At 47.3% G+C, this 20,818-nt stretch overlaps 1 protein-coding gene across 2 annotated transcripts in view; it reads left to right on the top strand.

The window, feature by feature from the left end:
• Positions 1-13,618: 13,618 nt before the first annotated feature.
• Positions 13,619-20,818, top strand: part of LOC102456648 (excitatory amino acid transporter 1-like) — a 52,438-nt gene continuing 45,238 nt past the window's right edge. The window contains exon 1 of one of the 2 annotated variants that reach the window (XM_075902979.2): positions 13,619-13,862. The gene's annotated coding sequence lies outside the window, so the exon portion shown is untranslated. Of the gene's footprint in view, positions 13,863-13,905; positions 14,145-20,818 lie in introns of those variants that run through there. The other variant, XM_075902980.2, reaches the window with a different exon arrangement.

The following is a 20,818-nucleotide window of genomic DNA, read 5'->3' as shown; positions in this document are numbered from 1 at the left end:
TTCTGATAGTCCAGCATATTTGATAATCCGGCACCCCTTGGGTCCTAAAGGTGCCAGATTATTGGAAGTTTACTGTATTATAGGGGTTGGGGAAGCTGACACTTTCCATTATGAAGAATTTTTGTGATCTGTTCTTCACTTCCATTGTTTGCAGCAGGTATTTGGCAGGGAGAACAAATATCAGGTATTGCTGAGATACACAATGAAATCACCATTTTCTTTCCCTCCTGTTCCTCAGGGAAATTTGTCAGCCTGTCAAAATAGCAGCTAAGCACACATTCTAGGCCAGACTCACACCACTATTAGACTAATAGCAACAGGAACCACTACAGTGGGAATACATGGGTACTCCCAGAGCAGTGGTAGGATGAACAGAAGGAGAATGGGCTTTCTGATGGGGCACACTAACCTCTTGTGAGCACCCCCTGTTGGATGGATGTGAACCCTCCCTATTTCTGTGCTCAAAGTATCCTCTATTATAGGGCTCTTCATGTGGCCCACAGCCTGTGGCTACGTCTAGACTACATCCCTTTTTCGGAAAAGGGATGTAAATTAGACGTATTGCAATTGCTAATGAAGCGGGGATTTAACATGTGGCCCGCGGGTGGGAGCCAAAACAAGAAAGTAGGCAATATAATGGTCTTCTGTTGATATGTGTTTTAGTAGTTTAATGAGCAATGACAGTCCAGGAATTTAAAATACTGTCATTAGAGTTGCCAGGTGTCCGGTACTGATTCAGACAGTCTGGTATTTTCACCTCCTGTCCGGTAAAAAAATTCAGAAAATACCAAACACCTAAAAAAACATTTCCCTGCCAGGAGGCAAAAATACCGGACACCTGGCAACTCACTCAGCAATTGGGCCCAGCCCCCCGCCTCCCTTCTGCCAGGCTCCCCCACTTACCTGGTTCTGCAGGGGCTTGTCTTGTGCCTGGCAGAAAAACAAAATGGCCACCGGCAAAAAAGCCTCTTCTTAAATGGGCCATGCTGATTTTTATTTTTTAATAACTGCTGTCCTTTTATTTTCTCAACAGAATTTTTTTCCCGGTGTTTTTTTGGGGGAGAGCGGGGGTCTGTATTTTTGGTTAAACCATCTGGCAACCCTAGCTGTCATATGGATGGAAATCGGGTAAATATTGCATTTTATTAATATCAGCAGAACTGACTTAAATGGGGCCTGTGTTTTGTGCAATCTTGCCTTGACCTTTGTATTCATGCCTGTCAATGCGAAATATGCAACCACACTTAAGTTGCGGCCTTCGGCATGTTCTGTGAGTATCATTGTGACCCTTGGAGCTTCCAAAGTTGAGTAGCCCTGCTCTATCAGTTGTTGCCCTCATCAGGTGAATCTTCAGGGGCTCTTTCCTTTGGCTGACACACATAGTCTAAAATGGATGACTCCCTTCCAGAGTAGCAAAGGTTCAACAACGCCTATCATAATGCCCTTGTTGGAACTGTTATTCTACCCTGGGTTAGGTTCTTAGCCCCTTCTGGACTGGCTTTAAATCTATCCCTACCACATTATAAACCAGCACACTCAGGACTTCCTCCCTGGAGATCTTAGCCTTTAGCTGTTCTCTGGTGTCCCTTAAATACTTTCACTTGAGCCTCTAATCAAGCTTTATCTTCTCCTCAGGACATAGGCCACTTCACCACGCCTGTGAGGGAATCCAGACACACCCACTACTCCCAACCCAGGGACTCTACAAGTAGAAATCACATCTTGCTTCCTTTAATAGTTGCTTCTTGTTGCTATTCCCTGGGCCACATCCCATGTAGCCTCTTCCTCTTCACCCTCACTTCAGGGCTGACGTTCTCAACTTTTCTTCTTCCTCATGAAATGCCAGTGTCACTAGAGCCCGTCTCCTGGCTCTCCCCTGAGCATCAGCAAGGAGCACCCTTCCTTATACTTCTGGTCCGAGACAGAAAGTGACTAGCTCAATCATCTGATCACTTTTTAACTGAGTCTGCTGCACTTTGATTAGCTGGTTCCCTGCAGCCTTTCTCAGCAGACCTGGAAGACTCGCCTTTACTGCTCCTTTTCTGGTATGGCATGTGGTAGGTCTGCAAGGCCACCAGCAGAGAGTTTCAAGGGACCTGACATCCCTTATGCCAGGCTTCTTTGCTTCAGGCCTGGCACATGGATCCAGAGTAGTCCATGCTGAACAAATGGTCCATCTCACCCAACCTCACCCCTTTAGGAAACAGCATTTATCTGACAGCAGCTGAAGTAGTTGGCACTGTAGCTAGGGTTGCCAGGTGTCCAGTATTGGCCTGGACAGTGCAGTATTTGCAGCCTGTTTTTCTCAGACAGAAGGCCACTTTTTTGTGAAAGTATCTGGCAGCTCAAGTGGTATTTGCCTACCTGTAGCTCAAGTGGTATTTGCCTGTGCTGAACATTCAGATTTTAAATCCTGCTGATGGTACAGGGTATAGTGGTTAATATACAAAATAGGATTTTTCTCCTTTAAACTACATAGGAAATCACATTAAAATCCTACATTCAGAGAAAGTTATTTTGGTTACAAAGTCAAACACTTTAAAGTTAGAAAATGCCAGAATTATGACTGCCCATGAAATTTTAATTTGTTCTCCTTGCACCAGGATGAACCATGATGTACCATGATGAAATCTATAGTTATACAATCACATGCTTGCTATGTAGAGTAGTGATAGAAATGTAGCCGTGTTAGTCTGGGGTAGCTGAAGCAAAATGCAGGACACTGTAGCACTTTAAAGACTAACAAGATGGTTTGTTAGGTGATGAGCTTTCGTGGGCCAGACCCACTTCCTTAGATCAAATAGTGGAAGAAAATGTCACAACCATATATACCAAAGGATACAATTTAAAAAAATGAACACATATGAAAAGGACAAATCACATTTCAGAACAGGAGGGTGATGGGGGGGGGGGGGGAGGAAGGAAGGTAAGTGTCTGTGAATTGATGATGTTAGAGGTGGGGAGAGTGGGATGTTTGTGAGTTAATGGTATTAGAGGTGATAATTGGGGAGCTATCTTGGTAATGGGTAGTAGTTTGTCATCCTCTACATGGAACAGAAAGAGAGATGAGGCACACACTGGCTACGTCTACACTGGCCCCTTTCCGGAAGGGGCATGTAAATTTCACTAGTCGTCGTAGGGAAATCCGCGGGGGATTTAAATATCCCCCGCGGCATTTAAATAAAAATGTCCGCCGCTTTTTTCCGGCTTTTAAAAAAGCCGGAAAAGAGCATCTAGACTGGCCCCGATCCTCCGGAAAAAGTGCCCTTTTCCGGAGGCTCTTATTCCTACTTCAAAGTAAGAATAAGAGCCTCCGGAAAAGGGCACTTTTTCCGGAGGATCGGGGCCAGTCTAGACGCTCTTTTCCCTACGACGACTAGTGAAATTTACATGCCCCTTCCGGAAAAGGGGCAGTGTAGACGTAGCCACTTTGTCTGTGAGTTTCATAGCCCTGGTCTACACTAGAGAGTTATTTCAAAATAACCCTGCTTATGTTGAAAGAATATAATTATTTTGATATAATGGGCTGGTTATTTCAAAATCTGTACTCCTGCTTTCTTCAGGGAATAATGCTAATTTCAAAATAGTTATTTTGAAATAGTGTTATTGTGGATGCCCTGCTGCTGCTATTTTGAAATAACTATTCCCCAGAGTAAGTTGAAGTAATTGCTCCCCAGTGCTTCCTGGGGCTCTAAGTTGAGATAGCACGTCCACATTAATGGAGCCTGCCTCGGACTAATTTCAAGGCTTCCCCATAATGGGGACACGCTATTCAATGCTGTTATTTCAGGAGTTATTAAATCAATTTTTATTATTTCTAAATAGTTTCCTAGTGTAGACATGCCCATAGATATTTGCTGAATGTGAAGAAATGGTGATAGTTAGAAATCCCAGTGTATATTCCAGGTTCTTAGGGGAGTGTTTTCTAATAGTTACAAACCCTTTGACCCAGCCCCTCCAAACAGACACTTTCCAACTTTGGTCCATCTAGCCTACTCTTGTCCCCTGTTAATTTCAGGCCACTGCCAATTGTTCTTCTTAGGTCCTGTTTCCAGCCATTTTGGCACCTGAGGCAGGGAGCTCAAATGATGCCCTCATGCCACCTTTTCTCCTGCCTGCCTGTTATGTCTCTTGTGCCCTCCTTCCTCCAGCACAGCACTCCACCATCGCTGTGCACTAGAGCAGAGAGAATAGATATGCACCAGCAGCAGACACAATTTTCTACATTCTGGGTACGTCTAGACTACATGCCTCTGTCGCCAGAGGCATGTAGATTAGGCTACCCGACATAGTAAAATGAAGCGGCGATTTAAATAATCGCCACCTCATTTAAATTTACATGGCTGCCGCGCTGAGCCGACAAACAGCTGATTAGCTGTTTGTCGGCTCAGCGCGATAGTCTGGACGCGCGGGTGTCGACATCAAAGGATGAGGTTTACCTGGGTGGTTGACAAATACCTTTGATGTCGACACCCGCGCATCCAGACTATCGCGCTGAGCCGACAAACAGCTGATCAGCTGTTTGTCGGCTCAGCGCTGCAGCCATGTAAATTTAAATGAAGCGGCGATTATTTAAATCGCCGCTTCATTTTACTATGTCGGGTAGCCTAATCTACATGCCTCTGGCGACAGTCCTAGTGATGTCTCGTCCCCCCCAGTTTGGCTCCTGAGGCGTCCGCCTCAGTTCACCTCATGGTAAGGCCAACCCTGCCTGTCTCCTCTGCTGTCCCCTGTTTGCTTATTGTCCAACTCTCCCTCACCCCTGCCCCTTTGTTCCAATCACCCACCAAATCTTGCTCCTTTCCCCCCACATTCTAATTAGGCTGCTTTCTTCTTCTTCCTCCTTATTGCCTAGGTGCCAGCAGCAGGAACACTCAGGACACAGAGGAGACAGCTTCCTTGCTCTCTGTTTCTGGGTCCCTGTAGCCTTGGACAGGATCATGTTCAGTGCAAATAGAATCTTCAGAGAATTTAGTTGCCAAACTCTAACAAGGCTCTAATGGGCATGTGCTAAAAGATTTTCAGAGATATATATCATACCTTAGCCAAATTTGGTCAGATTTGCAGTGGAACAGTAAAAGGCACATCCTAGAAGTGGGCTGTGCCCAAGAAAGCTCATAATACCAGCTACCATTTTTATTAGGCTATGGCTACACTACAGGAGTTTTCTGGGATACCTCTGGTATCCCAGAAAAACTCTGCCATGTCCAGGGGATGCGTCTGCTCTTCCACTTTTTTTTTTTTGCGGAAGAGCAGACATGCTCTTTCGGAAGCCCTGTCTTCTTCCTCCCACAAGGAAGAAGGGCTCTTCCAAAAGAGGAAGGTTTTCCGAAATTTAGCCCAATGTAGACGGGCTGAATTATGGAAAAGCCTCTTCCAAAAAAACTATCGGAAAAAGGTACGCAAATTGTGTAGCGCAATTTGTGTACCTTTTTCTGATAGATCACTGTAGTGTAGACATAGCCTTAGTCTCTAAGGTGCTGCAGGACTAATCGCTGTTTTTTAATTTTTTTTCAGTTACAGACTAACACAGCTACCCCTCTGAAACACTCGAACAAATAGTCTGTCTGATTTTAAGGCCATGCTCCAGACCATAAAGGCTCTAGAGCTCCTCTACAGATGATTTGTAATTTTTTTAACTTGGGCAAAGCAACGTTTTCCTTGTTCCCATTCTCTGAAATGGCAGCACTCTTTTTGCTGACGTTTTCTAAGTAAACCCTCACAGTCAGAGGCTGACACACAGCATGGGAAAACTTCAGCACGAATGCTTACAGTTTGGCAAAATTATAAATATCTCAAAACAAGGTCTCCTCATGGAAAATGTATCACCTTAAGCACAGGCATTGATGTCTGTGCCACCTGTAATGTGTGAAAACATTCTAATGTATGATGTGACCTGATTAGGAATATAGCATTTGAATCATATTTTTCCCTTTTTATAATGAAAGAATAATTTGGGTTGCGCTTAACAGCTGCAAGGACACTATGCCAGGACATTGTTAGCTATAATTTGGAGATTGGGCCTGAGGAAAAGATTTACCTCTTAAAGTTTGCAATCACTAGGCTCTGAACCCAGCATGCTGGACTGTGTTATCTCATCTTGCTCTACTTATATCCTAAACTTCACTGACATCATTCAGATTAGAGGGATGTTTTCACTTTCTGTCCCAGCAAAGGTCTGAGGCCTGGTTCTGACCTAATTTACCCTGAGTAATTCCATGGATGTAAACTGAGTTATTCTTTTTAGAGCAGGGTAAATGGGTCCTGGAATTGTACAATTTCCATACAGAATGACCTCCCCCTATCTTCACAACAAGGCACCTTCCCTGTGACCTCCAGAAATTAATTACAAAAGACAGCTGTGTGCCACAAGAATGGTATGTCCCTGGTGTCAAAAGTCTATTTAGAGAACATGCTATTAAGATACTATTAATGCCCCACTTTCTGATTAGAAGTATTCTGTTAGGAGGTCAGCATTTCTAGGAGGATATAGCCTAGAAGTTATTGTGACTTTGACAAATTAAATCATTTCCCACAGGGAAGCTCTTAAGAAACCCTAATTTTTCAGACTTTTTACTGATCAAAGTTTGCAGTTCTGAGTTGATCAGTCCTTGAAAGCTTTTGTATAGTACGGTGCTTGTCATTGTGGTAGGCTATGTCTACACAGCAGCGTTATTTCAGAATAACTAACTTTATTCCAAAATAACATAGTCTGCGTCTACACACAAGCAGTTATTTCGACATAATGTTGAAATAACATCCAGCCAGAAGTCTTCTTACTCCGACTCCTGTAACTCTCATTTGACAAGGATTAAGGGAAGTGGGAGGAAGAGTGCTCTTTCTTGGACTGCCTGCTAGGCAGATAGCACCAAAAGTCAAAATAAGCTATTTCGACTTAAGCTACGCAATTGACGTAGCTCAAGTTTCGTAGCTTATTTCAGATTTAGCCCTGCTGTGTGGATGTGCCCATGGTAACAATAATAATACTTGTTTTCAGTATTGTTATAACTGTGTTGGTCCCATGATATTAAATGGACAAGCTGGGTGAGGTAATATCTTTTACTGAACCAACTTCTGTTGGTGGGAGTCAAGCTTTCCAGCTACACAGAACTCTTCAGCTGTGTCTAGACTGCATCCCTTTTTCGTAAAAGGGATGCAAATTAGACATATCGCAATTGCAAATGAAGCGGGGATTTAAATCTCCCCTGCTTCATTAGCATAAAAATGGCTGCTGCTTTTTACCGGCTTGGAGCTTTGCCGGAAAAAAGCGCCAGTCTAGACGCGGATCTTTCGGAAAATAAAGCCTTTTCCGAAAGATCCCTTATCCCTCTTATTTTGCAGACCTCTTAAAATAAGGGATAAAGGATATTCCGGAAAAGTCTTTATTCCAGAGAGTTTGTAGTCTCCATTCCAAAGAGTTTGTAGTCTCCATTTGAAGAGAGGAGCCAAGCTGTTGCTGAGTAGCCTTTTCCAGTCCAGGAGCTGTTGTGTTGCAGCTAGAGCCTGTTACTGAGAGCCTGCCAGGGCTTGGATCTAGCAAGCTGCTTCAGGGGCTGTTGATTGTCCCTAGAGACACTGGCTGTGCCTGTGGCAGAGAGGGGCCTACATAAACCTGCACAGGAGGTAACTTTTGGAAAGTGCTGCCTGGGACACAGCACAAAGAAGAGACAGATTTTGGGTCCAAAGAGAGGCAGAGTGACCAGCCCACTAAACCAGAGCTACTGGCATTTGGTGGGGCCTGCTACAGTGGCAGAGGGATTTTGCAGCTGGTTGCCATGTATACAACCTGCCTGGTGCTGTCTCCACTCCAGCTGCAGACCTTCAAGCCCGCCCATGCAAGCATCTGGGACTGTGAATGCAGAGGAATGCACGCTCTGGGGTGGGATAAATGGTGGCAGTGTAAATGCCAGATAGATACGTTTCCTTTCTTTCTGTGTACTTTGTTAATTGATTTTATTCACTTTTTTAATCCTGTTAAACCCTGTTTCTTTAAGTGGTTATGTAAAGGTGTGTTCTAATTTAATCAATTAGATGTATATTATTTATAATTGTTGTTTTGGAGTTAGATCCAGACTATCACTGGAATAATTTTATTCCTGGTGGCTCCCAAGGCACACCATTAAGTGTGTACAGGGCTAGCTAGATGGAGGTACTGTATATTCTTTAAGCAGCAAGGGGGTGGTTAGCGAATCCCCAGCTACACAACATCACCACTGGGGTACTTGGGATCTCCTTCTATGTTAAAAACATCAGGTGCCCAAGCACACACGTGAGTGTGACCTGCTCCCAAGTAACCCAGGGAGGAAAAAGGGGTTATATATTATTTGTGAACTAGAAGGCTTATCCAGCATTGCTCAGATCCTTCAGGGTGGGGGGCTGGCAGTGTGGAGGTTGTAGGAGTCAGGGCAGAGGCTTCGGGATGTGGAAGGCTCAGGGCAGGGGGCTGGAGAGGTGGGGGTACAGGAGTCAGGGTAGGGGGGCAAGGAGGGGCTCAGGGCAGGAGGTGGAGGGTGCAGTACTCAGCGTGGGGGCCAGAAGTTAGAGCAGGGGTTGAGGAAGGGCTCAGGGCAGGGGGTCAGGGTGGAGAAGTCAGGGCAGGGAGGTGGCAGGAGAGAGGCTCAGGGGAAGGGGCTGGAGCTTGGGTGGAGAAAAATGAATCCAGTTTCCATAAACAGACTTTTTATTCCAAACCCAGGCAAACAGACATATTTATAACTGAATGAAACTTTAGAAATACAGGGAAAAGAACCTCCTGCAGGGAAAAGAACCAAACATGTACACGGCTACATTTCTATGTACACCAACTGTGTCTCTCACAGGTCAGTCAGTATATGTATGGCTGCAGTTTCTGGGGGTGGAGCGGTCAGGTTGGTGTAACAAGCAAAAGCCCAGAAACAACATGGAATGAGGGGGGAGGGCGTAGGGTGGTCCTGGAATGCAGTTCTTATGGGCTGCAGAAGGAGATGAGCATTTCCTGCTACATGTCCCTCTCCTTCTCCAGTGCCTTCCTCCTCTCCCCCGTATCCTTCTCCGTTCTGTCTGTGATGATGATCTTCAAAGCACAGTGCTTGTTTTTTGAAGCACCACAGGCCTGTAGGCTCTCTTAGAATGTGTTGTCCCACATCCTCTTCCTTCTTTTCCTTATCCAGCCAACTTACTCTGAGGCTGTGGATGGACAGACCACCCAGGCCATTTCTCTAGCTGCAAAAGATGCAATAAATAGAAGTACTATGGTGCCTGCATTATTAAGATAAATGGAAAATTTGTTATACTGAACTTACTCCCCTTGATCCACACGAGCACTAGAGTCTCACTTTTACTTGGGACTCATAGAGCATGTCATCAGAGTTGGAACAAAAAGCCAGGGGTTGATCATGGGTATAGTATATGTGGCTAGGACAAATGAACTGAATACTGGACCTATTTTCCACAGGCGGTAGTGATTTTGATCAATAGTCCCGCTAATTTTTTATCTGTGTGTAATAAATTTTGTTATATGCACTGAGGCATGTGCACCACCACTACAAACACATGCTGGTGGCTGTGGGTGCACTGTTAATCAACAGGATGGCATTTGAATCTCTCCTGGGTGGCCCCCAAGTGCTCAGCTTTCAGGGAATGCTGAATATGACTGATATCTCACGTGTGAGGGTACAGATACTGATTGGGATCTGTATGCTGCAGCCTGTGTGCTGCAAAGGCACCATCTGTAGTCCTTGCTGAGTGACATGGGACAGCACCCCACATGGTGGAAGAAATAAGGTAGCCCTCCATAGAAACCTGCAGCAGCAGATTCCAGAGAATTTCTTCAAGATCTCTATATAGGGTTCATGCGACATCACAGTATTGCTCTGCGGGCCCATCTGCCAAGCTGTACCAGCAAAGGAGAAGCAGAGAGTGACTCCTACTGGTTATTTCATTAACTCTGCCAACATGATCGTAAATGGGCAAATGAATAGACGTGTCCCTGCAATATCAACGCAAAAAGCAGGCTTATTAGACGTTCCTTCCCCTGCATCAGGCTCACCCAAGCGGGACTCTAAGGCCTGGCTTGACTGTGTTGGAGTAAAAAACAGGCTGGCTGTGCCACTGGATCCCCTGGTTGCCTATCCCCTATACTCCTTTTCCTGCTCTTTCTCCTCCTCGCTGTTCATTCCACAGACCTGTGACTTGGACTCCTCCAAAGTATCCATGGGGCTCTTGCAGGTGGTGATGAGGTGATGATGGAGTCTCCACCAAGGATACCATGCAGCTCTTTGTAATAGCAGCATGTCTGCCCCATACCCTCGTTTCTGCCACACCTCCTGGGCTTGCCGACATCACTACTAAGGCACCCTCTTGTAGCCCTTCTCCCTCCTGCCCAGGTGTTCCACAGTTAGGTGTCTACATGTCTACCTGCATAACCTCTTCTCACCACAGAACCAGGGGATTCAGTGCCTCCTCTATACTCGAGGCAGAAGTGCATCTGCAGCATGTAGTATGGTCAAGATGGGCAGTTGCTGGGTCAGCTCTCCATGCACACTTAGCAACTGCCCAGGAAATGGCGTTTAAAAATGTGCAGGGATTTAGAGAGGAAAGGTGTACATGTATACCTATGTACTGGGCTGCTAGGCAGCAGAGTTCAAAATGGTGATTAGTGCAGCCATAGAGGGTGGGACACCTACTGAGGAATGTTCCCTCTAGTCTAATCTTTTCCATCCATGTGCAGATTTTTTCCATCCATGTGTGGACTAAGTTTTGCTATGTGCACCATGGCATGTGCAAATGTGCACCAGCAGGAGAAACACAAACCTAGCTATATCAGCTGGATGGCATTGGAATCTCTCCCGAGCGGCTGCACAAGCACACAGCTTACAGGAAACACTGCTCCTAAGGGCCACTAATGTTGGTATAAATAATGCAGTTGTCTATACTGGCATTGCATTGATCTATACTAGCATTGCATTGATCTGAGTACATTGACGTAAATGCTATGCCGCTCACAGAGGCGGAATTATTAACACTGGGTACATCTACACTGCAACACAATTTCGAAATAACTAGCGCTATTCTGAAATAACTTAGTCCACATCTACACGGCAGACTATTTCAAAATAGTGTCAAAATACTGTCAAGCTGGAGGACTTCTTACTCCGACTTTTGTAACCCTCATTGTACAAGGAATAAGGGAAGTTGGAAGAAGAGTGCTCTATTTCGAAATAAGTGCTGTGTAGACGCTCCCTATTTCGAAATAAGCTATTTCAAAATAAGACGTGCAATTGACGTAGCTCAATTTGTGTAGCTTATTTTGAGTGAAGCCCTGCAGTGTAGACACACCCATATTGTAACAGATGATGAACAACAGAGTGGGAATCATTAGTGACTAATCTTTTGTGACTATACCTTCTTTGTCCATTAACCCAAGCAATGTACTTCTGGTCTACATTACAAAGTTAGGCTGATGTAAGCCATCTTGTAGGTCAACCTAATTGTGCATGTGTCTATACTTACATTTCTTTCCCACTGAGGGAAGAGCCCTGATACACTAACATAGTAACACCAGCCCCCTGATTGATCTATGTAGTAGGACAATAAGTGCAACTGCAGATACTGTATTACCTATGCCAAACCTAACAGTTCTCTCACTGCTCTCCTACAATGCCCAATACTGATGGTTCTGATAACGCTGCTGACCAGGTGTCATGGAGATTGGAAACACCCTATCTCCTTTGAAATCCTCACAAATCTCTGAAATACCTTTTCCTGATTATCCGGTTAAGCGAGCACATTTAGTAGCTCTCCATTGCTGTGTGCAACCACCCAGCTGACCATGCCAGATCCACCCCATCTTCTCTAAGACAAACCAAACCAAACACAAAAGTCTCAAAGGGGTTGCTGTGTTAGTCTGTAACTTTAAAAACAAAAAATAGTTCTGTAGTACCTTAGAGACTAACAAAAATATAAAGTATTGTGAACTTTCATGAGTAAAACCCACTCTCCTGCACCCGACCTCTGTCCCAGACCTGCAACCCCTCCACAGAAAAGTGTGGCCCTCGACCACTTACCAAAATCTTGGTGTGCCCCCTCTTCAAAAATTATTTCCCACCCCGGTGTAATGTTTGCTGGACCAGGAAATTGTGTGGAGAATGCACTGCAGGCTTATTATGCCCTTGGCTTAAAAGTGCTGCTGTTTGATCTTGCATGGTACAGAGCACGAGAAGCAAAGTGTGTTAGTCAGACTCAGGCCTATGTATTTATTATTTAATGGAGTCAATGGTAGTTCTACAGCCAGTGCAGGAAGATGCTTTGGCTTAGCGGTAGCAGCACAGTGACCTTCTCTATAGATGGACATTTATAAACATGAGTAGAACCAGTTAAAAAGAGCTGCACCTGAAGATCAACTCACAGCTCCTTGCTGGAACACTGCCATCAAATAGCCCCAGGGGGTTTTGTCTAGGGAAAAAGAAACTTGCTGCCCAATTGTTACACCAAACCTTGCTGGACCAGGAAGCTGCAGTCACCATTACGGCCTTTGGAGCAAATGTTATCATTAGATATGGGCCCTTGCTTGAATCCCAAATGCAGACATTCCTGAGGACAGGAAGGCACAGGAATCTGGCCTGGAATCTGGGTCCAAATCTTGCAGCTCAGGCTCTTCTTGCATTGTTAAAAGCAACATGAACCAGCATGCCACCTCTCTCCAGCAGGAAGGCCTGGAAAGAGAGATGTGGCTGCGCTTCTGGGCAGGGATCCATCTAACTCTCTGGAAAATGCCAGGTGGTGCCCTGAATACCAAGTTGAACTAAACCTGACTCTAGGGCAGGAGTGGGGACCTGTGGCCTTCAGTTTGCCTGAGGCTTGGGGCTCCTCCCTTCCCAGCACTGGGGAGCCTCTGCTGGCACTCCAGTCCCCCTGCTACTCCACTGTGGGGCTGGAGCACACAAAATGTACTTGCCTGGGGTCAGCGGTCCCTGACCCAAAAAAGATTCCCACCCCTGCTCAAGGGCCTGGTCTCGCTGAACCCAGAAGGGCTCTGAGAACTTGCAATAACCCTTCCCATGGATGGAAAGCGAAGGGCCCCAGTGGGAAGGGACAGATACACCGAGAAGAAACATGGTAATTTCTCTTAAGAACGGTCATACTGGGTCAGACCAGAGGTCCATCTAGCCCAGTATCCTGTCTGCCAACAGTGGCCGATGCCAGATGGCCCGGAGGGAATGAACAGAACAGGGAATCATCAAGTAATCCCTCCCCTGTCACCAATTCCCAGAGGCTAGGGACACCATTCCAACCCATCCTGGCGAATAGCCATTGATGGACCTGACCTCCATGAATGTATCTAGTTCTTTTTTGAACCCTGTTAAAGTCCTGGTCTTCACAACCTCCTGTGGCAAGGAGTTCCACAGGTGTGTTGTGTGAAGAAAATCTTCCTTTGGTTTGTTTTTAAAGCTGCTACCCACTAATTTCATTTGGTGACCCCTCCTTTTTGTGTTGTGGGATATTGCTCTTCCCACTCCTGCTGTAGGAGAGGGAGCTCCCCTGGGGCTTCCAGACACAGCCAGAAGATGCAAGGAACAACACGAATGGCCCCCAGCGTCCAAGGAAGGGGCTTGGGCACCAGGGCTACTGACATGCCCGGACAAAGGCCGGGGGGAGGCAGCTCTACTTAGTGGGGGACACCGAGGCTGCCCATTTCAGCAGTTTATTCGCACCAGGCGGGTCCACACAGCGGGGAGCAGCTCCCGCCAGGTTGCTGCCTGCAGCCAGCCAGGTCCCGCCGCGCAAGGGTTACGAGCAGCGGGGCCCAGCCAATGGAAGCGCGGGGCGGGCAGCTGGTACCGCGATCGCTGAATGCCCGGGGCCACTGGAGCCCTCGCCGCTCAGTAAGTACCGCGGGGAGCTCGGCGTGCGGGGTTCGCACGTGGAGGGCCCGGCAGTCCGGGGCGCTGAGCGTGGCCAGCCCAGGCCCGGCTCGCGGCAGGCGCGTCGGGATCCGGGCTGGGACTCTGCAGGCTCGCTGCTCCAGCGGCAGAGCCGGGGTATGGGGCGCTGCAGCTCGCGGGCTGGAGCCCAGCACGGCACCGCTGCGCTTCGGGCCAGCCCCGGGCTCGGACTGTCCCGGGTACCGGCCAATCCGTGCTCGCCCCATGAAATGCACCAGCAAGGTGGGTGCAGGGGCGCGGGATTGGATCCTTTTTGGTGGTGCCCAGAACGGGTGCAAGGCCTGCCCCCACCCTCTCTGCCCGCACACCTGTCTAGGGCTCTGGGGGTGGAAGCAGGATTTGGAGTGCAGAGGGCAGGATGCCCTGAGGACACCGCGCTCCCCATTCCTCTGCCCATCGGCACCAACGTGACTGAGTTACCATAGAGTCAGATAAGGGGTGGCTGCAGGCGTCAGCCTAAAATCATAAATTCCGAACAGCTGCAAAACTGGCTTCAGTGTGTACAGAGCAGGAAATACGCTGTAGGGGGAGTGTGTGGAGACCCAGGCTTGGTCACAAGGCAGCTCTGTGTGCATAGAACCAAAAATATGAGGACTGCATCCCAAGCTTTCCATGTGTTCTTTAGGGAAAAGAGTGCCTTTAGGGGCCTCCAGCATTTTTCTCCTGAACTCTCACATTGTAAGGAAAGAGGCTGAATCTTTAACCAAGGTTTTCTTTTTCCCAAGGGTTCAGTAGGCACTGGAGTTAAATAGGCATTAACAAACCCAGCCAAAAGCAATCCCTATAAATAATGTGACAAAAACTCCCTCTGTTCTTAATTACTCAGCGTTCATTGGGGGCATGTCAGTGCACAATGTGGAGCTGAAACAACTCAGTCAAGGGTCCATCAGACCATTAGTTATTTTGGTGGATGTTTCTGTGTGAACAGTCTTATTTTGGATCCAGTTGCAATATCACTTTTGTCAGATGTTCAAGGTAAATCAACATAGGATGTGCTTAATCCAGCACTGAAGGGCAGTCACACAGATTTGCACCCCAATTGCTAACAGTGTGAATTGTGCTGATGTAGTTATTTCAGTTGCAAGTTGTGTGTTGCGAAGCCCCCCATTCTCCAATGCTCAGGCAGAATTACATGGTGGAGAAGACCTGGATTCTTCATGTAAACTAAAGGTCCATCTAGCCCAGCATCTCACAAAATTGCATCTGATGAAGTGGTTTCCAGCCCACACAAGCTTATGCCCAAATGAATGGTTTAATCTTTAAGGTGCCAGAAGACTATTAACTGTTTTTGTTGAAACACAATAATACAGCAACTCCTCTGAAACTTGTCTGCAAATGGTGGTCAATGCTGGATGCTTCAGAGGGAATGAACAGAACAGGTAAACATGAAGTGATCCACTCCAGTTGCTCATTTCCAGCATCTGGCTAACAAAGGGTAAGGCACACCATCCCTGCTTAGTTGAATTAATATGCTCCATGAATTTATCTCGTTATTTTTTTGAACCTTGTTATAATCTTGGCTTTTACAACATCCTGTGGCAAGGAGTTCCACAGGTTGATTGTGCATTGCGAAATCCTTTTGTTTGTTTTAAACCTACTGCCTATTAATTTCATTTGGTGATTCCTAGATCTTGTGTTATTAGAAGGATTAAATAACTCTTCCTTATTTGCTTTCTCCAAATCGGTCATGATTTCATAGACTTCCATCATATTCCCCCTTAGTCATCTCTTTTCCAAGCTGAGAAGTCCCAGTCTTCTTAATCTCTCCTCATACAAAAGCTGTTCCATACCCCTAATCATTTTTGTTGCCCTTTTCTTAACTTTTTCCAATTGTAATCTATCTTTTTTTGAGAGAGGGTGACTGTATGCAGCATTCAAGATGTGGGCATGCTATGGATTTATATAGAGGCAATATGATATTTTCTGTTTTATTATGTATTCCTTTCCTAATGATTTGCCAACTTTTAATTATTTTGACTGCTGCTGAACACTGGGTGGATGTTTTCAGAAAACTATCCACAGTGACTCCAAGATCATGCTCTTGAGTGGTAACAGCTAATATGGACCTATCACGTTTCACGTAGCATTTGGATTATGTGCAGTTCTGCTGAGCAAAATGGTTTTGTGGGTTTTGTCTCAGTAGCCATGGCCATTTGATTTATAAATAAAAAGATGCTTTCTCGAGCTGCAAGCTGAGTTTGGGCTCGGACAGTCAAGCTCGGTTCGTGCCTGTTCTTGAGTCATCAGTAACTACAGGTGCATCTACCCTGCAGTGGGAGGTGTAATTGCCAACTCGTTGTTTACACACAAGCCCATCCAAGATGCTATGTATGTGCTTGGGCAGCTAGGCTGGGCAGCTAGCCTATTCAGCTGCCCTCACTGCCATGGCTACACTGCTATTTTTAGTGCACTAGCTTGATCAGACACGTGTCCATCAACTCAAGCTGCAAATTACACTTTCATCTTGTGGGTAGATGTACCATAAAGGGCTGGAAGTGTTATTGGGTCAGTACTGCAGTGCTTCTGATGAAGATGCTCAAGGCTGACAGGAAAGAGCTCTCCTATAGGCACAATAAAACCACCTCCACTAAAGAGTGTCTCCCACCAACATAACACTGTTCACACTAGGAGGCTACGCCTACACTGGCCCCTTTTCCGAAAGGGGCATGCTAATTTTCAACTTCAGAATAGGGAAATCCGCGGGGGATTTAAATATCCCCCGCGGGATTTAAATAAAGATGTCCGCCGCTTTTTTCCGGCTTGGGGAGAAGCCGGAAAAAAGCGTCTAGACTGGCCCGATCCTCCGGAATAAAGCCCTATTCCGGAGGATCTCTTATTCCTTTGAAGTAGGAATAAGAGATCCTCCGGAATAGGGCTTTATTCCGGAGGATCGGGCCAGTCTAGACGCTTTTTTCCGGCTTCTCCCCAAGCCGGAAAAAAGCGGCGGACATCTTTATTTAAATCCCGCGGGGGATATTTAAATCCCCCGCGGATTTCCCTATTCTGAAGTTGAAAATTAGCATGCCCCTTTCGGAAAAGGGGCCAGTGTAGACGTAGCCGGAGTGCAAAAGGATAACCGGTAAGCTTCCATCTTAAGGGGTGAGGCTTACCGGTTCCAGTTAACCGGTAGGGGCTGGAGCTGCCCACCCTGGGGAGGTGACTGTTCCAGTCCTGAAAGGCCCACCACAGGCAGAGCCCAAAGAAGAGTCTACCTGGGAGTGAGGCCGGCAGAGGTTGGAGGCCCTGCTTCCGGGGGAGGCTTCGCTGCCGGCTGAGCTTTATACTGCAGAACCCACAGAGCGTGTGACCGTGAATCCACTAAGATATTTAGTGGGTACATGGCAACCTTTTTAATAAACTTTTTACATCCCTTGTCCACACCAGCGCTTAGGTCAGTGTAACTTAGGTCGCTTGGACAGCGGTTCATTCACATCCCTGAGTGATGTAAGTTACGCCCATATAAGCAGTACTGGAGACAGCCTAAGTGCTGGCCAAATCCCATGCAATGAGGGTTACTGGGCCCGCTGTGTGCCGGAATGTAGAGAGGGAGGCTATGAACGAGGATTAGATCAGGGGCCAGGAGGGTGGCTTTCCCAGAGCTTCATTGCTGAGCTGAATGAGGTGAGCCCAGCTTAGCTTTCCACGCCCTGCTGAAGCTGTGGGCTGGAATGTTTCTAGAGTTGGAAGAGCTGCAGGATGTTGTAATATTCTCTGAAATTCGCTCCCTCCTTTACATACCTGATAAGACTTGTGCTCAGGGTTCTGTCTCTCTTAGGAGTGTTAATGGGTAACCAGTTAACCTGTACCTGGGGAGCAGCCCCCCACCCGTGGCCCACCTCTTTCTCTCTGCTCTGTGCTGGGTACGCAGCAGGGATCCCATGGAGTGAGCAGGATAGAAGGTGGGAGCTGACTTGGGCCAGAGCAGGGAACAGAGGACATTGACCCCTCCCTGGGTAGGCGTTGTCCCTACCCTGACGAGTGGCCTGCCAGAGCTTCCTCTGTCCATGCCTGGCACTGCTAGGTCTGGGGCGTGGGGCTCGGGCTTGCTTGGCCCCCGTGGTAACCCGTGTGCACGCATCCTGGAGTATTGGAGAACCAGAGTTCACTGTGTGCCAGGTGCCACTCTGGTCCCCAAGTGCAGCTGCAGCAGGAGGGGAGCTGGGCACCAGGCCCCACCAGTCCTCGCATCAGTGCTGGACTCTGTGGGGTTCAGCCCCTTAGCTGGACAGAGCGAGCCGTGCCCCTTGTGCTTGCCTTTGCTGCTGCGCTGCGTGGGGGCCCCTCGGCTTGGCCTGGGGCCACAGTCTAGCACAGTGGGCAAATGCTTGGCCCAGCTGGTGTCCCAGAGTCAGCGCGCCTGGCCACAAAGCCTGCCTTGACTACCAGTGATGGCAATAGATGAAGTGCCCCCTGGGGCTTCCCTGCCCCCTGGGGCTTCCCTGCCCCCACCAGCCTGATGTGCCGCTGCCCAGCTCAGCTGCTGGCACCAGGGGTCGCCCACAGCACATGCTGGTGTGAAGTCAGCCCCGCTCCCTGGCTGTGCGCTTCTGCAGCCCCCGCTGTAAGGGACAGAAGTTGGGGGAAGGCAAGACCCGATTCTGAGCCGTTCCTTGCTGTGTGTAAATGTTTCCTTTGCACGGAGTGACTGCGTCGGTGCACCGCAGCCAGCGTTCTGAAATCCAGGGTCACCGAGTCCAGGCTGGCTCCAGCCCTAATGTCTCATCATGCTTAGGCCCCTGATGTTCTTTTGGTGCCAAAGCCCAACGACAGGGGAAAACCTCCATTGGTTCCTCTCTGTGAGCTTGCACTGCAGCCTTTCCTCCAAGGTGCTCAGCCAGGCAGAGCTCCCTGCGGGGCTGGTCTTCCTCTGCTCTGCCTTGGGTGTTGCTCCCTCAGATCCATTTCTTAGGAGCCCTGAGGCTGTGCAGCATTTCCTTCAGCTTGGTGTGCAGAAGGACCAAGCATTGCTTCTTGCAGCATTAACTTTCCCAGGGATGCACCAGTGGAAATCTGCCCAGTCCAACCAAGAATAGCTGCACATCCTCAGGCAGGACTGGCCTTACCATGAGGTGAACTGAGGCGGCTGCCTCAGGTGCCAGACTGTAAGGGGCACCACTAGGACCCAGAGTGTCCTCACAGTCTGCTGCTGATGCAGATGTATTCTCTCTACTCTAGATGCACAGAGATGGAGGAGTGCTGTGCTGGAGGAAGGAGGGCACAAGAGACATGGCAGGCAGGAGAAAAGGTGGCAAGGGGGCGTCATTTGAGCTCCCCGCCTCAGGTGCCAAAATGTTGTGGGCCAGCCCTGGCCTCAGGGCTCTTAAGAGAGAGATCTGGGGGAGCAACACCCAAAACAGAGCAGGGGAAGACCAGCCCCTGTCCCTCATCTGTGCAGCTCAAGCTTCTGTTGACGTGGAGAATATCTTTTAGAAACATCGCAAATGGCAAGTCTCTTAAAGAGTCAATAAGTTGAGTCCTTGGATACAAAGGTATAAGTCACTTCTATGGCACTTTCATTCTCTACATTGCTCTTCAAGGCTTATGTGATTGCTCTCTAGGGCTATGTCTAGACTGCAAGCCTCTTTCGAAAGAGAGCGTCTAGACTGCACGTTGAACTTTCGAAAAAGCGGCTTGCTTTTTCGAAAGAAAGCATCCAGTGAGTCTGGATGCTCTCTTTCGAAGAAGCCCTATTTACATTGAAGAACGCCTTCTTTCGAAAGAGGAACTTTCGAAAGAAGGCGTTCTTCCTCGTGAAATGAGGTTTACCGCCATCGAAAGAAAAGCCGCGTTCTTTCGATTTAATTTCAAAAGAACGCGGCTTGAGTCTGGACGCAGGTGAGGTTTTTTCGAAAAAAGGCTACTTTTTTCGAAAAAACCCCTGAGTCTGGACACAGCCTAGCTGTAGGAATATCAGACTGTCCCTTTTAGAAAGAAACATCCAAACTTGATTTAAAGATTTCAAAGTTAGAGAGAATCCATCTCATCCTTAGGTAAGTCAGGTATCTTCACTGTTAAAATTTTGCCCCTTATTTATGGGTTGACTTTATCTAGCTTCAGCTGATACCCACCAAATCATGTTTTGCCTTTACAAGAGTAGGGATCCCTCCACTATCAGAAATCTTCTCCCCATATAGTTACTTCTCTATTATGATTGTTACCTCTAGTCTTTTCTTCAATAAATTGAATAGACTGGGCTTCTCCGTACGGCATTTTTTTCCCATCATTGATTATCTGTTGTAGCTTTTTTCTGAACCTTCACCAATTTTTCATTGTCCTGTTTGATTTGCATATACTAGACCTGAACAGAGAATTCAGTTAGGCTTGCGATCTTGCGCAAAAGCGGCTGCTTTTGCACAAAAACTTGCTGCCTGTCTACACTGGCAGCGTGTTCTTGTGCAAGTAAACTGACGTTCTAATGTATGAAATCAGGGCTTCTTGCACTACAACTCTGGTGCTCCCACTCAGGAATAAGCCCTTTTGTGCATCTGTTCTTGTGCAAGAGGCCAGTGTAGACAGGCAACATGAATTTCTTGTGCAAGAAAGCCCTATGGTTAAAATGGCCATCAGAGCTTTCTTGCACAAGAGAGCGTCTACACTGGCATGGATGCTCTTGCGCAAAAGCACATCTCTTGCGCAAAAGCACATGCACATGCCAGTGTAAACGCTCTCTTCTGGAAGAGATTTTGCACAAGAACTCTTCCGCAAAAGAGTCCTTGCGCAAGAAGCTGTCAGTGTAGACATAGCCTTAGTGTCCAATTGATCTGCGCTAATCCTGGTCCAGTGTCACTTCAGACTCATCCTTCGTTTCACTAGGGGTAGGAGCTTTGCTATAAAGGCTCCCTACTGGGGCTTTGTTTCACACTCGGTGAGAGTTTTCTCAGTCTCATGATTATTTC

This window comes from Pelodiscus sinensis, chromosome 32 (genome assembly GCF_052426305.1).
Source record: "Pelodiscus sinensis isolate ZL-2025 chromosome 32, ASM5242630v1, whole genome shotgun sequence".
Lineage (NCBI taxonomy): Eukaryota > Metazoa > Chordata > Testudines > Trionychidae > Pelodiscus > Pelodiscus sinensis.
Note: the sequence above shows the minus strand (reverse complement) of the source record. Positions and strands in the feature narration are given on the sequence as shown.